The sequence below is a fragment of the Lactuca sativa genome, chromosome 5, assembly GCF_002870075.4.
Source record: "Lactuca sativa cultivar Salinas chromosome 5, Lsat_Salinas_v11, whole genome shotgun sequence".
Classification (NCBI taxonomy): Eukaryota; Viridiplantae; Streptophyta; class Magnoliopsida; order Asterales; family Asteraceae; genus Lactuca; species Lactuca sativa.
This window is the reverse complement of record NC_056627.2, coordinates 56,878,602-56,884,033: the sequence shown is the minus strand read 5'-3', so window position 1 is coordinate 56,884,033 and position 5,432 is coordinate 56,878,602. Positions and strand designations below refer to the sequence as shown.

The following is a 5,432-nucleotide window of genomic DNA, read 5'->3' as shown; positions in this document are numbered from 1 at the left end:
TTCCTTTAGGATCAGCTGTGAATATATACCTATACAGTAGTAACAGTTTAAAATTAGCAATCAAATTTGAAGTCAGTATTATTATGCATATGTCCTACAAACTCCCAAAATACTTTTCACTTCCTATACTATAAACAAGATGATTTATTATATGCACACAAGAGTAATGATTGATGTGAAAAATAGTATGCATTTTTCTAGGTAATTTAGCATTGAAACCAGTAACAGACTAGTAAAATGGGAGTATAACTTGAACGGTACCTGTTGCCCAAAGATTTGCACCAACAGTATGCATTTTTCTAGGTACTTTAGCATCGATGACTTTCATGCTTGATTTCTCGTTTAATGAATCAGATAGTTCATAGTTTGTACAGCCACAAAGAAATTTTCATTAGGGAGCTTGTGAGGTAAAAACATCTCTACAATCTACATGTTTCATGCTTGATTTCCATCTTTTATCATTTTTAAAAACAAAAGTTCTAACAAAAAACTTTCTTTTAGTAATGCAAGTGATGCTCTTGATAAGCTGATATTCTTAAGTGTAACAGATCCCTCATTACTTGGAGATGCTGGTGAGCTTGAAATCCAAATTAAACCTGATCCAGAAAAAGGGACAATCACAATATCGTAAGATTACTTACTTTTCTTCATTCTTGAATCTTTCCTCATAAAATACAACTCTACAAGAGATTTATAAACCTTTTTTTACCCTTATTGTAGAGTCACTGGTATTGGAATTACCAAAGAAGAACTAATAGACTGCCTTGGAACCATTTCTCAAAGTGGTACTTTACTTTCTTTCATATAAATCATTAGCAAATATGTACTACATTACATTAATCGGTTAATTTTATAAAATGTTGAATCTTTTTGTTTAGGATAACAAGGATCTTGGAAATGATAACAGTTTGATTGGTCAATTTGGTGTTGGGTTCTATTCGTCTTTTCTGGTTGCTGAAAAGGTCCTTAATACCCTTTTCCCATTTTCTTCATTTCTTAATTTGTCAATTAAAAATGATTCTAAATATTTTATAAAAACAGGTGATTATTCCCACCAAGAGTCCAAGGTCAGACAAGCAATACATTTGGGAAGCAGCACCTGAAAGTAGTTCATAAGTAATTAGATAAGAAACTGATCCTGAAAAACAGATTCGTAGAGGAACAGAAATAACACTCTTTTTGAAGGTCGTTTAACTCTTACAAAGTTCAATCTTTTTGCTTTATTTTATTTATTTCAAATTCAATTAATATTTTATTTTGTTTTGTATAGGATAATGACAAATACGAGTTCACTGAGCAAAGTAGAGTTCAGGGTTTAGTGAAAAACTACTCACAATTTGTTTCTTTCCTGATTTTCACATGGCAAGAGAAATCAAGAACAGTTGAGGGTCAGTTTAGGGTTTAGTGATAAACTTTCCATGTCATCCAATTATAGCTAAATAACTGAAAGGGTCAGTTGTTTTTTACACTCTCTGGCACTGCAGTAGAAAAAGATGTATTTTTTTATACCAAGTGGCTCTTAGCCTCACTTTACAAATTTTCATGTTTTGGGAAAACAAAATACCTGATTAGGACCCTTAAATATTGAGTCATAGACTACAATTGAAGGTTTCTTGATGAAAGCCCTAATTTTCTTAAAGAGGAAGAGGCGACTAATCCGTAAATGGAAGCCTTTGGATTAGCTAGTCATCCAGTTTCTCTGAAAAATAGAACACCAGAATCAAACAACTATCAGTAAGCAATCAAGTTCCAAAACATTAAGTCACAAAGATATTATAATGGAATGAGAATTTTTGAAAAGTTCATTATTTCATGTAGTTATTATTATTTATTTTTTTCTTTTAACCAATACTCAATATAGGTTATTTGCAAAATTAGCACTTGAAAGATGATCTATCTATAAAAACATTTAAAAGGTTCATTCAGGGGTATGAACTCACCTGGTGTAAGTAGGTCCGACGAAGGTGCCGTTTGGGCGTTCGGTGTCACGTAAGGACTCGAACACACTCAATGACCTATTTAACATATGATAACATATGTTCACATACAATTAGTATATTTAATACTAATTAAACAAATATACTCACTCAAAGGAGCGGAAAACACTTTGGATAAGTGTTTGGGTATCTCGGGTAGCGTCTAAAGGTGCGTATGGCTTAGGAATGGGGTTTACTCTCCGAGAGTAAGCTCCCCAAAGCTTAGTTTACGGCCCAGGGACTACTCACCATGAGTTTACGGCCATAAACTCATGGTGAGGGTATCTAGTGTGTTTTAAGGCTTCTAACTTGATAGTGGGATTTTTCTAGGTCCAATTCCAAAAGGCATGAGTGAGTTTAAGGTCTTTAAGGGCATCATATTGGAGTTTACGGCCTAGGGACAACTCCTAAGGGAGTTTACGGCCGTAAACTCTCATTCCTTGAGTTTTTTGAAGTTTCAATCCCCTAATACTTTGCTAGTAATTTATAATGAAGTGTGAGGCCATTTGGGGGATTAAAAACTATCATTTGGGTGTGTTTAGGGGTGTTTACGGCCCTGGTACATGCCTGGGCCGTAAAATCCTTTTGTCCCTCCATTTTGATGTGTTTAAATGGTTTAAACCCGAAATGATAAGCCCCTAATTTATGTATTAAGTCCAAGGGTGGTTTGGGAGTGTTTTTGGGGCTTTTTGACATATTTATGAGGTGTTTACGGCCTTGGCATATGCCTGGGCCGTAAACTCTCTTTTACCCCCTAAAATCATGTGTTTTAATGTTTAAACACTCCTAGGCTAAATCCCTAATTTATTTCCAAGCCTTTAGGGACATTTTGGGGTCATTTTGGCCTCATTTAAGGTGTTTACGGCCTAAGGAGGAGCTTAGGCCGTAAACTCCTTTTCAATAGCATCTAAGTCCGAATTTTAAGCTATAAACACAAATCAATATGTTTAGAATAAGCTAGGGTAAGCGGACTTACGATTTGGAAGCGTTTGGTTGCGGATTCGGGGCGAAAACGGGTCTAGGGAGAGAGTATAGAGAGAGAGTGTGAAAAACCTCCAAATGGGGTTTACTCCCCTTTATATATGGGTGGGAGTTGGAGCTCAGTAGAATTCTACCCAATACTGCCGTTATACGGGGCTTTTGGTCGCACCCGATTTAGTGGTCGTAATAATAAAAACTAACTTTTTCCAATTTAATGGAAATGGGTGTTATGTGTTTTTATTCCCTTTTATCACGACTTAACAGCATATTAAATATAAACAAATGGAATGTTTATTAAATTGACGACCTCTAATTAACGGAACTTTTGTAAACTGGAATATTCCGTTAACGGTAACGGGGAAATGTAACGGAACAACTTGGGTTGTCACATCATCCCCCCGTTAGAGGGAATTTCGTCCCGAAATTCAGGTCTAGACAAGGAAGTAGGTATGAATGGCCAAGCAGAGGTAAGAGAGTACTTCCTATACGGTTGTCCTCGCATTCCCAAGTGAACTCTAGTCTGTGTTTGTCATTCCAACAGACCTTTACGTACGGGATGAGGATTCAGTCTCGTGTAGCTAGTGGGTTCCGACTGGTGTATCTACGAGGTTAGGGTTCTCAATGGATTCTATCAAGATGTGTGAGGCACATAGAGTGATGTCGGGAAATCACAAATCAAGTCTAAGAAGTGGATCGATCGGGTGTGAATCTTGTGATATATCCGAAGGTAGTGGCGGCCTGAAAAGGGTTGGACCAAGTCTCCATGAGAATCCTCGTACGGTCCTAAGCTCTCGGAAGGGTAGAGCTTTTCAGCACTTAGAACATAGTGTACTTTTATGGCAAGATCATCACTGGCGTGATCGCCATTCAAAGTTCCTAACGTTCTCACTCGTACTGTGTGTGTGTAGTCCTTCAGGTTGGTTCTTAGAATGCTCGTGTGGTCTTTGGTCTCGCGTTTCCTGTCAACTGGCTGATAGAGACTTTCTAGATCGTTGAGTGGGTTGCGTGACTATGGTTATCTGTGTGCTGTAGAGTGTCTATCTCAAGCAATGAATCTGCACTAAAGGCTCTTGAGATGCGGAAACTCTGAGGGTCGGGGAGATAGGGTTTCTCCAGACGAGCATTGGACTATCTCGGGAGGTGGTTCTACTATCTCCGCGTGAGACAGTATTCGTGGAACACCTAATAGTCCAAGGATTTTCCAAGACTTTGGTTTGTTCTAGTGCGGAAAGCGCATGTTCCTGCATAACCCTTCGACTAACACCAAGGCTGGTGTCAAGTCTATAACCTCTTCGGGATCTGGGTCACGAGGTCTAACGTTGCTATATTCGCACTTAGATCCCGTATTCTTGGCTGCAAAGGTTATCCTGTGGTTCTCGGTATCCTAGTGTTCACTTCGGAGAATGTATTTTATCGTCTATAGGGCGACGACGACTTCCTCCATGCAAGAGGGTGGAGGATGATAGGCACTACTGGTAAATAACAGGGTGGACGAAGTGCCTGAGTAGTGCGAGCATATACTGCAACTACTCTTCCGAAGGTTATGAGTTTTCTCGGTCTAGGTCAAATCTAGTGAGTATAGAGTCTCCTCACTCGGAACTTTAATAGTTCAACCCGTAGTGATTCTCTTGACTCCGGCTCCTATTTTATGGAATAGGGTGAAGGGCCTTGCTATGAGGTTCGTGGTAGAGCTCATACTTAGCCTAACCACCAATACTTGGTGTATGCAGGCAGTATACAATTGAGGTCGGCAGGATGTTCAGCTGTGCGACTCCACCCCAAACCCACAACCCAACGAGGAACAGGGAATAGGGAGGAAACACACACCTTAGATCTTTTTGCTCTCAATTATATGCCACCTTTATGCCTATACCTAGTTATAGTGGTCAGTCTCATGAGTTCTGTTCTCTGGGTTCACGAACCTGATGTGCGAGGTGCGAAGGGTCTCCCGGGGGAATCTAAGGAGTACGCTTCGGTTGGTGGTCGTCTTCTTAGAGTATCTGCAGTGTCGTTTACTTCGGTTTCCATCTGACTACGAGGGGTCGGTCAACGGCGCGCGGTACCCTCTCTTGGGTACTTCGGAAGGTTTGAGATAAGAGGGACGATTGACGGATCGCATTAGGTTTGATTATTTGTGTTAGGTTTAGGTTCGGGAGAACCTTTATTTGCCAACATGGCTACGGAGAAAGTTCTTTTTACACAGCACTAAGAATGTACACATGGTTGCACGAAATCGAACCATGATCAATAGAGTCGTCGAAGTTGGCACACTCTGACATGATATATATAACGAAGATCGACAGAGTCATGTGCCGAGCAGGCACACAAGTTCTAGGCATCTCGGGTTTTGTCATATGTATCACTATCATGGATACTTGGACCGATAGAGTCGACGCGGAACTATAGAGAGTCCTAAGTGTTCCTGAATAGAGTACCTTTTTATGAATGGATTCTCACAAGGAATTCCTATAATCG

General features: G+C 39.6%; 1 pseudogene; it reads left to right on the top strand.

Annotated features, from left to right (window-relative positions):
• The first annotated feature begins 336 nt into the window (after positions 1-336).
• LOC111915626 (heat shock protein 90-5, chloroplastic-like) lies at positions 337-1,405 on the top strand (annotated as a pseudogene).
• The last annotated feature ends 4,027 nt before the right edge of the window (positions 1,406-5,432 follow it).